The sequence below is a fragment of the Zingiber officinale genome, chromosome 1B (assembly GCF_018446385.1).
Source record: "Zingiber officinale cultivar Zhangliang chromosome 1B, Zo_v1.1, whole genome shotgun sequence".
Classification (NCBI taxonomy): domain Eukaryota; kingdom Viridiplantae; phylum Streptophyta; class Magnoliopsida; order Zingiberales; family Zingiberaceae; genus Zingiber; species Zingiber officinale.
The window spans coordinates 131,702,771-131,714,959 of NC_055986.1; the positions used below are offsets into that span (position 1 = coordinate 131,702,771).

Below are 12,189 nucleotides of genomic sequence, written 5' to 3' on the forward strand. Positions count from 1 at the left end.
CTCGTCAACATCATCCTCCTTCCTCGAGCACGGGCAATTTCAAATATATATTGATGCGGATATGTCTTAGGGATATGAGAGGAATTAAGAAAGGAGAGAGGGGCATTTTGAGGAATTTACTATTAGGGCTTTTTAGAAGAGGGAGCACTGTTCACAGGGGGCTTCTTCTTTGTGTTTTTCTCCGCTGCCAAGGTTGCACACAGGGGGAGGTTTCCTTCTCCACGCCGACAGTCGATATTGATGCCAACGTCATCGCCTCTCCTCTCCTCCAAAGTCGGTCAGCTGCCCCTTTCTCCATCCTCACCATTACCTTCGTCTGTAGCCTCGCACACGCTGCCTCCCCATGTCGCCTCCGGCGTCACCGACACCGAAGCCAACGCCAGCGACCTCCTCTTGCCTCTCTCTCTCTCGCACGTCATCACCTTGGGTGAGAGCAGTAGTCTGCACTGCCACTTTCGGCCACCATCACCTCCTCCACGCTTACCTCCAACCATCGGCTCTCACGCGCGATTAGGTGGCCGCCTTTGATGTCATCTGCCGTTGACCGCCCCTTTCGTCGTCGCTACCACCAGTGGTTGTTACCTCTGTGCCACCACCAGCGATTATTGCCTCTGCACTGCCACCAGCGGTTGTTGCCTCTGTGCTGCCCCAAATGACCGCCGGCGGCGGTGGCAACCCCCTTTTTGGCATCCACTGTCATTGCCATCCTCCGATCTGTGTTGTCGTACACTTTCGGTGCTGATCTAGAATCCGATCCACGTTGACATGCATTTTCTACACTGATATGGCCTTCGAGCCATCGCTAAATTTTGGCCATCGAGCCGCTATTTCGTTCTCTTCGTGTCGTTGTTGTGTTTCAGCCTGCGCGTCGTTGTTACTATCTAGCTCCGTATCGTTGTCATATCTCAGCCTATGTGTCGATGTCATATCCCGACCTACATGTCGATATTATATCTCGGTCTACGTGCTGATGTTATATCTCAGCTTGCATGCCATTGTCATATTTCGGTCTGCGCGTCGTCTTCCGGATCCAGGTCACGTTTGGCTCCAGGCAATCAAATCCATCTCCTCGTTTGACTCACATCCATATACTCTTTCGTGTCATGATGGCTCCAACAACATCATGACTAGCTCACTGATCCACCAGAGGGCGCCTCCTGGACCAGGGTGCGTTCTCCATTCTTATTCTATACACATTTCATTACTCTACTATTTATTCTGTACCTTATATATTTGTTGGATCTGTCTCAAGCATCGGGGTACTAGGGACTGAGGAAACCCGGTGGCCGGCTGCAAGTAGCATTGACCAGAGGACTTCTGATAACTTGGTCAACATAGAAGGTAGCTCAGCATATCTCCTCCGAGCCATAGAGATTCAGTCAACATTCCAGCCACATCACCCCGGCAGTTCATCAGATTCAGCTTGCAAACAGGATCAATTTGACACCATTTGTGGGAATCTCCTCCACCTGTTCTGGAACGTGAAGATGGGCGATGTTGAAAAGTTCTCTACCATCTACCATTATCACAGTCCCGGAGGATTCTGATGAACATATTATCTTCTCCCCTCACTTCACGGGTATTCGTAAGTCGAGGGATTGACTTGGAGGTTTAGCTGGCCGATAGGTTAATTTTTTCATTATAATTTTTCCCAACTCCACAGGTATTCGGGAGTCGAGGGACCGAGATAGATCCTCAGCCGGGTGGCATAGCTCTTAGGCCAGGTACGCTACGAGCGCTGCTCCCTCTTTATGGTCACATGATTTGCTATAGCTCTCTGATAAGAGAGTAAGAGCCTAATTTCATGACCAGATATTAGGGCCCTAGATCTTTGATCAGACACTAGGATACATCTCCCCGATCAGACACTAGGGACATAGCTTCCCGATCAAGATCTAGGGGCCTTGCTCTCCGATTATGGGCTAGGGGCCTCACTCTTCGATCAGGGACTAGGAGCTCAGCTCCCTGATCAGGTGTGCCATGGACTCTGCTCAATCATTGCTACGGTCTCCGCATTCACTGATATCAAGGCTCAACTTCCCCCATTTGGGGTCGAGCCGTCACCACCGATTTTGGACCGGAGTATCGCCACTAGTCTCAGACCAAAGCATCGCCATCGGTCTCAGATCGGAGTATGATCACCATTGGTCTCGGACCAGAGTATCGCCACCAATCTCGGACTAGAGTATCGCTACTAGCCTCGGACCGGAGTATCGCCACCGGTCTTGAATCGGAGTATTGCCACTAGTCTCGGACCGGAGTATCACCACTGGTCTCAGACCGGAGTATCGCCACCAGTCTCGAACCAAAGTATCGCCATCGACCTCCAAGTCGACTTTCTAGACTCTCACCCCAGCACGAGTTATAAGCGAGCAAGTCTCTCACGGCCATCGACCTCCCGGTCTGCTTTCCAGACTCTTGCTCTAGTGCGAGTTATAAGTGAGCAGGGTTCTCGCAACCATCGACATTTTGGTTGGCTTTCCAGACTCTCGCCTCAGTGTGAGTTATAAGCGAGCAGGGCTCTCGCGGCCATCGACCTCCCGGTCGGCTTTCCAGACTCTCACCTCAGTGTGAGTTATAAGTGAGCAGTGCTCTCGTTACCATTGACCTCACGATCGGCTTTCCAAACTTTTGCCTCAGTGCGAGTTATAAGAGAGCAGAGCTCTCGCGGCCAACAACCTCCCGATCGGCTTTCCAGACTCTCGCCCCAGTACGAATTATAAGTGAGGAAGACTCTTGAGACCAACGACCTCCTGGTCGATTTTCCAAACTTTCGCCCCAGTGGGAGTTATAAGCGAGCAGGGCTTTCACGACCATCGACCTCCCGATCGGCTTTCTAGACTCTCAACTCAGTGCGAGTTATAAGCGATCAGGGATCTCGCGACCATCGACCTCTCGGTCGGCTTTCCAGACTCTCGCCCCAGTGCGACTTATAAGCAAGCAGGATTCTCACGACCAACGACCTCTCGATTAGGCTCTCGTGACCAATGGTCTCTCGGTCGGGCTCTCGGGGACCAATGACCTCTCGGTCAGGCACAACCACTAGTCGGTCGAGTTTGCTCCTCTGCCTAGCACTCACACTCGTTTCACTCGCCGCTCTGCCTGATACTTGTCACTCAGTTAACACTCGTTCCACTCTCCATTAGGCTCATGGGCTTCACGCTCAGTCGGCTCACAAGCTTTGCTCCCACTCGGCTCCTCGGCTTTGCCCCACACACATTCGCCTTCGATCTCATGGGCTTCAATCCCACTCGGTGCAGCGATGTTGTGCCTTTTGATCTCTCGTGATCTGCTCCTAACTCAGCTCACAGAGCACACAGGCTTTGCTCCTACTCGACATTCTTTCGAAGGCCAGTCGACATTCTCTTAGCCGATCAGTCGGAATCACTCATCCGTCATCTTTCCACCCTCTCGGCATTCTCCTTATTGCCTGGTCGACATTTTTCAATCGCCTGGTCTTATTTTATGGTCATTCAGTGGTCATTTTTCGGTCGCTTGGTCACAGTTTACTGTCGATCGGTCAACATTTTCTCGGTGACACGCTCAACACCGCTCGTCCATCGTCTTTCCAAGGCATTCTCCCGATTGTTCAATAGGTATTTTTTGGTAGCCTAGTTGCATTTTACGATCACCAGGTCAACAGTTTTTGGTCTCCCAGTTGCGGTTTACTGTCGCTTGGTCGACATTTTCTTGGTCGAGCGCTCGGAACCGCTCGCCCGTCATCTGCCCACCAGCTCGATGTTCTCCTGAGTGCTCGGTCGACATTTCTTCGATCTCCCGCTCAGCACTACTCGGTCTTATCACTTTATTCCATTTATATGCACGCTCGACATTCTTCTGTTCGCTTGGCATCCACTGGGTACCATTCGGCCGTTCAATTGAATTCTTTCGGTCGGATTTCCAGACTCTCGCTCGAGAGCAAGTTATAAGCGAGCAGGACTCTCATGGCCAATGACCTCTTGGTTAGGCACAATGAGTAGTTGCCCGGGTTCACTCCCTGATTAGGTGCTGGTCTCACTTGTCGCTCTATTTGACACTCATCACCTGGTTGACATTGATCTCATTCATCGCTCGCACCTCACTCGCCACTCTGTTTGACACTCATCATTCTCGTCTCACTTGCCATTCTGCCCCGCACTCGCCGCTTGCATCTTACTTGTCACTCTGCCTTGCATTTGACACCCGGTAGGCACCTGTTTTTACTTTTTGCTTGACATTTGCATAATCGCCCGATCGCTTGGTCAGCATTCGCTCGATCTCTCCGCTCGATATTCGTCTATCGCTCCGCTTGACACTCCTTATGTCGCTCAGCTTAGCATTTTTTATGTCACTCAGCTCGACATTTCTTACGTAGCTCAGCTTGACACACCTTTATTCGATCGATCACCCCTTAAGCATCTGCTCGGTTGCCTGCTCAACTCGACATCTCGCTTGCCACTTGATCGACAATCGTTTGACTTGTCGTGCGCTCGGTGTTATTTTTGCCACTCGCTCGACATCATCATTACTCACAGGGTGTTGCTTTCGTCGCTTGTTCGGCATTCGCTCTATCGCCCGCTCGACATTCATTCGATCGCCTGCTTGGAATCCGCTCGGCATTGTTTTTCGCTGCTTGGTTGACACTTGCTTTTCTCACTACTCTGCCAAGCGCGCATTGTTCGGTCAGCACTTGCCTCGCTCGTTGCTTTGTCGATACTTGTCTCATTTGACACTCGTTCATTACTTTTTTTTATCGCTCGCTCATCATTGCTATCGTTGTTCGATTGGCATCGCTATTGCCACTTGCTCGACACTGCTTCTGTTGCTCGATTGGTATCATCATAGATATGGGCTTAGCATTTCACGATGAACCCAGCGATCTGACTCTGTACTCGGGAGTGATTTAGCCTTTGCGATGGACTATCTAGTAAGTCGAACTCGCACCTCCTTCGACTAGACTTGAAGGGAAGGCTTGTGATGCAAATATATGAACATGAGAGGAATTAAGAAAGGAGAGAGGGGCATTTTGGGGAATTTATTGTTAGGGCTTTTTAGAGGAGGGGCACTGTTCACAAGGGGGCCTTCTTCTTCGTGTTTTTCTTCGCCACCAAGGTCGCACGCAGGGGGAGGTTTCCTTCTCCACGCTGATCGCCGACATTGATATTGATGTTGACGTCGTCACCTTTACTCTCCTTCGAAGCCGGTTGGCTGCCCCTTTTCTCCATCGCCACCGCTGCCTCCGTCTGCAGCCTCGCGCACGCTGCCTCCCCATGTCACCTCCGGCGTCACCAACGCCAGCAACCTCCTCTTCCCTCGCTCTCTCTCTCTCTCTCTCTTGAACGTCGTCGCCTTGGGTGAGAGCAGTAGTCCCCACCGTCACCTTCTCCATGCTTACCTCCAGCCACTGCCTCTCATGCGCGATCAGGTGGTCGCCTTTGTTGTCGTTCGCAGTTGACCACCCCTTTCACTGTCGCTTCCACCAGTGGTTGTTGCCTCCGCATTTCATTACTCTACTATTTGTTATGTTCATTATATATTCGTTGGATTTACCTCGAGCATCGAAGTACCAAGGACAGGGGCAACCCGGTCGCTGGCTGCAAGTAGCTTGACCAAAGGATTTATGACGACTTGGTCAGCATAGAAGGCAGCTCAGCATACCGGGCTATAGCAATTCGGTCAACATTCCAGCCATATTACCCTGGCAGTCCATCAGACTCAACTTCTCGACAGGATTATATATGTTTTCAGCTATTATGTGAATCAATCAAAATATTTATGTGTTGGTGTTCTTATGAAGTGTTTGCTGGGAAAACGCTTTCATTGTCATATTAACGCACTTAATCACTTGTTCAGTTTCATATTCAACATTTGAGTAAACTCTTCTAACTACAAATTCTAATCTTGTTTGTTATATTATTCCCAGTATTCACCGGTCAGTTTAAATTTTCTTTAAGTTTGCAACATTAATCAGCTACTTGATTTTTCTCTTGGCTGGATATCATCATGCAGTTGGAGAATTATCAAGAAGATCTTGAAGAAATGAAGAACATGAGGAGGCAAGTGCATGTTGCGCACTTAAGAAGGTAAATCTCCTTTTTATCCATTCACTACACGTTGTTAGCTGGTATTTCCTAAACATTGTTTTGCCTCGACTTATTTACATGAGAAGCAGTGGGTTTTCTAGGGGCTTCATGTGCCGTGGAGTCACCAGGTTGCTTCAACTCGGAGTGATCTACTGCTATAAACCCCTACCTTCACATTCTGTTTGCTGATTAATTTGATATTTCTTTACAGGCATCATCAAAAATAATAATAATAATAAAATAAGCGCCTCCATCAATCTACCTTAGATCAACATGAGTGAAATAAATCATAATCATAATGACTAAGAAGACAAGTTGATAGGAGTTAAGTTATACAGAATAGAATACAGGAATTTATGCCTCGTCAACTCCACCCAAGGTTCAACCTCTCAATCTCAAGTGACAAATTTTCATCCATTTACTATCTCAGCTATCCGTGGTGGCTCTTTACAGGCATCACCTGCATGGACGGTGACAAGCTCGAATTGGTAGGGTTGTTGGAAACAAAGATCTCTACCTTTTGATCTACTGCTAGATCTTGGGTTCCATCAGTTTAGCTCAGCTCAGGCCAGCAAGCATTTCTTATGTCTCCTCAAGTTGGAGAAATTGTTGGCCTCTTCGACCATAATTCTATTGTGGATCTCTGACAACAATGTGCAAACATTTGACCATCATCTTGACCGTCCCTGACTATTGTAACAGATTTTTTAACCAATGGAATTCTTAAACTATTGTGATAAAACTAGAGTACTTCCCTTCCCTTATCTTCCTCGTAAATACTAAACTGAGTCTCAAATTGAGTCGAGCCTGTGACAAAAATAATAATTCTAATTAGTCTCATTAATTATTTCTAAAGTGATTGGTTTGATCCTATGGAAGTTTTTCATAATTGGTCATCAGGATAAATCAGGAAGCACACGCGACGGTCAACTCAGAAATTCAACATCAATTACGTCCCCCATTTAAAGAAAAAATTCCTGTAAATATACCGTAGCTAGGCTTCGAACCGCATATATCTAGGTGACAATCTGGATATCCTATTACGACACCATAACCCAGTCGAGCCCATGACAAAGGTAATATATTAGGTTGTATATTAAAATTTTTAAATAAATAAATTTTTATTATATTACCTAGAGTTGAATTAAAAAATATTAAATTATATTTTATTTGTTATAATCTTGATATGTGATTATCTGATGATCAAGCAAGGTTATATAGGATAATTTAAATCAAACTCACTCTAAAACTCTAAACCATTAGCATTTTACAGACTATGAACGGTACAAGTGCCAAGCTATCTGATTTGCATATTGTGCAAACTTAAATGGTTCAAGAACTTGAGAGAATCTAGTCGGTACGTGCCTAAGAAACTTAACGAAGCAAATAGTGGTAAAGTAAAATATGAGTGATTTTTACGAATATGCGTTCGTAATTCACAAGATGAGATTTGAACGATGAGTTGGGCTAAAAGTGCCAATAGTAAAAAGACAGTCCAGAAAGCAGAAAAGAGGCCGCCCATATTTTTTTCCCCCGAACTAAAATAGTAATAAAATCCATAATGCTTTCTGCACTGGCACACCGCACTCGGGTTGATTGGATACCCACTAAGCTTAGATTTTCAAACACCATCCATAACTTACTCCATGGATGGAATAAACAACTGGAAAGAAATGCATATGTTTAGGCCGATATGGTGAAATGATTTGTTCTTTACTACGGACTGCTAATGAGCAACATGCAAACAACCTGTTTGAAGTTTTGCTTCTTCTGTTTTTTTGTTTGTGACATGCATAGCTTTGTAGGATGTTACTGCTGCCTGCTGCATTCTGGTTTGTAACTGGAACCTATTGATGCGTAGTTCTGACTTGAATGCCAAAACTCTTAGATAAATAACTCTAGTAAAACTGTAAAAGGGTACTAATGTTAAGTTTTGCGGACGCTTAGTATCCTTCACATTGCCCTCGTTAGTCTGAGGGAGGGAGGGAGGCAGCTAGCGATGGGGCACATGAAGACAACAGAAGAAAGATTTGGAAGAGACAGCAATATCTCGTGAACTGGTAGTAAAGCTGGCCACCACCTTTCAAGTACAAGATCATGCTTCAAAAGGGGATCTATCAAATGTGCTAAGCACCTTAAAGTTGGGAAAAGTTTTTAACTATAAAACCCAGTCCACAGAACCATAGAAACATGGCACATTAATCACTTTACACTCTCAGTCTCAGTCTACCTAGCTACCATCCTTCAGTCTATTCCTGTAAGGGCATGTTTGGTTCGGGGTTATCTTTGATAACCTTGGTTATCCAACCAAGGTTATCCACCAAAACCTTGTTTGGTTTTGGTAATTGATGATTCCTAAGTTATGCTACATGCCTGACACATCAGCAAGTTGGGCATATAGCTCGGAATCAGAAAACCCCATAAAACTGGGGTTTTCTTTGATTCCCTGGTTAACCAAAACATTAAGACAATATTATCCTTCGTTATTTACCCTTTGAGACAAAAATAACCTTATAGATTTACCAAATTTCAATCTACCCCTCTAATATAATCAAACCTCTCGAGCGATCTTCTGATCTGGCGATGGGATCGCCATTCCTCCTCCAACCCTCTCGCTCGCTGACGGAAGAAGCTATGGCGGCTGCCGGCCAGTCCCAGGATGACCTGAAGCGCATCGCCGCCCTCTGCGCCGTGGAGCTGGTGCGGTCCGGCATGGTCCTTGGCCTCGGCACCGGCTCCACCGCCGCCCACGCCCTTGACCGCATCGGCGACCTCCTGCGCGGCGGCGACCTCCGTGACATCGTCGGCATCCCCACTTCCGAATGGGCCGCCGGCATCCCCCTCACCGATCTTGCCGCGCACCCGGTGGTCGCCCTGTCCATCGACGGCGCGGACGAGGTCGACCCGGCGCTCAACCTTGTGAAGGGCCGCGGTGGCTCCCTCCTCCGGGAGAAGATGGTGGAGGGCGCCAGCCGCCGCTTCGTCGTCATCGTCGACGACTCCAAGCTCGTTCCGCGCCTCTGAGGCAGCGGCCTCGCCATCCCCGTGGAGGTCATCCCCTTCGGCTGGGCCCTCACTCTCCGCCGACTACAGAACCTCTTCGACGGCACGCCCGGCTTCAACCTCAAGCTCCGTACGGCTTCAATCAACGCCAAAGCTAGCGCCTTTACCGAAAAAGAATCCGAAATTGAGCCATTTGTGACGGATAACAAGAACTAAATCGTGGACCTGTTCTTCGAGGATGGAATCCACGGAGATCTACAGGCCATCAGCGATGACCTCCTGAGGATCACCGACGTGGTCGAGCACGGAATGTTCCTCGGATTGGCGACGTCCGTGATCGTAGCCAGGAAGGATGGGGTGGTGTTGATGGACAAAGAGGCGAAGTCAAATGGTTTCTGAGAGGCATGTGATCGAGTTCAAAGCTAAATTATGTGTTGTTTCAAACATCATAAAGAAACCAGTTTTGACAGTAAGGAAACATCAACTGTCTCCATTAAGCTTCGACTGATAATTCAATGATGGATAAACAATCAAGTTTCAGTAGATTTATTTTGGATTACAGCATTACAGATCTCTGTCTTGAACTGTCTTTTCTTTTCTTAGTTTTCTAAGTTGTGTATCAACTATCAAGTTTCAGAGATTGAAATGCAGTGGATAGCTATCAGGAAAATCTCAAAAAATAATAATCTCATTTAATCCTAGTAATATATCTAATCTGTGAAACACTTTCCTGTCTTTTTTACAAGTCCTCTGGTGTTTTCTTTTTCAGTCTTCTTTTGAAGAAGCAGCGTGAATTGGTTCTGGTTGATTTTGCTCGAGATTTTGACAAAGTCAACCCTCAATTCCCAGAGTCTACAATTTCATGAGCCCTTCTTTTTTAGAATAATGCTACGCTGTTCATCTGTAATGAAAAATCTATTCTCATGGAGTCAAATTAAATTATTGGGAGTAATCTGAAATTTAAAAAAAGGAAAATAAATATTCTTTCCAAAATCTCGTTGGTCTAAAAAAAAGTCAAAAATTCCGCACATCTATTAAGGGAGTGCATTGAAAACTTAGTAAAGACTTGTATTTTTAAAATATATAATAAATTAACAGGAGACCTTTAAATAAAATTTTAAATTTCAATATCAAACCTTACCTTTGAGTATAGGGGTATAAATAATTTCAAAAAATAAAAAATATAAAAAATATAAATTTTAAAAATAAAAATTTCTATGTATATTAATAAATAAATAAATAAATAATAATAATAATAATACTATGTATAGTTGGTTTTGTAATTGAGGGTAATACGGTAAAATATTAAACCAGGGTATTCATTAAAACCTTCAAACAAACAAGTTTTTATTGCATTACCTAGGTTGAACCAAACAACATTTGGTTATGTTTTATTCTCCATAACCTTGGTTATGTGATTACCTGGTAATCACATAACCAAGGTTATACATGATGACTTGAACCAAACGCACCCTAAGTATGATCCATTTGAATGACCAAGTATTATTGATGTGAAGGAGACAAAGATCACGTGGTAGGCACAGGACTAGATCAATATTGAGCCACATTGTGGGGTTTGACTATGGTCCGACTTGGATGGAGCATGAAGGAGAGCTCGACTGAACGGACGAGTGAGTCGGAGAAGTGGCTTGAACTTACTCCTCTCCCATACATCCGGTCTTCCCCTGATTGATACAGAAGAGTGTCTGTATACGTGAGACTGTTCTTGACTAGCTAGCTACTTTATTTCAATTCGGATTAGAAATGACTCGACCCTTGTCCAACCTACTTGTGACGACGACTTATCCAGCGTCCTAGTCGGTCCATCATATCCAATATCAACCAGATCGATTACGATACATTATTGTTTTCCCAAGTTTTTGTATACAATTTTTACAAACAACCCAAATGGTTATTTACTGCTACTTGTCTTTGGATACTCTGCATGTAGAGTTCCCGACATGGAGCAGCTGCAATCATGCAAAACCACTGCTGAAGGCCAACAGAAGAGTACGGATATGGCCTCCAACAACATGTATGAATCACTGCATAACACCATCAAATGTAATTGATTGGATATATATGACTGCTAAACTCCAACGAAAACTAATCTTTCCTAGCAAGATTCTTGTTTAAGTTTCTTTACTAAATAACCAGTACGGAACAGTGCAACTGTGCAAGATACGAACAAACACAGCAATGTAATTCTGGCTGCATCTGCAAGATGCTTTTGATGCCATTCTGCGCAGGACTTGGCTCCTTGTTCCTGGGGGCGACCGTGCACATAATAGCCGTGCGTGATAATTAAAGGGCGAGGCAAGTTAATTACTACTGCTAGCTGCAGCAGCAGTAACTGCGCTACGTGCATGGATTGTTAATTTCGACAGATTAAAAAGGCACGCACGTACGCACGCACGGAGAAGTAAATGTGATGCCATGCTCACTGTGTTCTTAATTAAGGCCCTGCGTGGTCCTCACGGAGAAGCACAATGGCAGAGAATTATTATTAGCATCATGATTCGTTCGTTTCCTCTCCCTTGTAGATTCTGTTGATGTAGACGACTTGCGATGATATTATATATGATCTTTAGGTGCACAATTCACAGAAGCTTGTTCCTTAATTGGGAAGAAAAAAGTTTCTGAAAATCGATTTAAATTAATTAGCATTAGAAAAGTTGTTTTTCACTTTTAGATCATTCATAATGGAGCTCACTTTAGCTTAACCTCCCATAATTTGCTTTCCCATCATGAACAATATCTCGTTCCCGTCATTGAAGTGGCATACAGTAGAGTACAGTGGTGCGTGGCAAATATCCTTCAACAGCCTTAGCTTAGAATACAATATCTTCAACTTAATTAACTGTTTTTTTTTAAATAATAATTAAGTAAACCATCTTTCTTCTAGTTATGATAGATTGGTGACGAAGAAAAGGATAACTGAATAGAGATGAATGAGGAATTTTTAAATGAGGGCATCATATCATTGTCCTTGTGGACATAAGTTAGTCCATAAATTCTGCTAACAGATAAATTAATATATATTTTTTATGTGAAGGAGAATACAAGAAGTTGGTGTAGGGCAGACGCTAATTATAATATAATTTTCTAGGAAAAATAATAATAA

General features: G+C 44.9%; 1 pseudogene; it reads left to right on the plus strand.

Annotated features, from left to right (window-relative positions):
- The first annotated feature begins 1,980 nt into the window (after window positions 1–1,980).
- LOC122042249 lies at window positions 1,981–9,531 on the plus strand (annotated as a pseudogene).
- The last annotated feature ends 2,658 nt before the right edge of the window (window positions 9,532–12,189 follow it).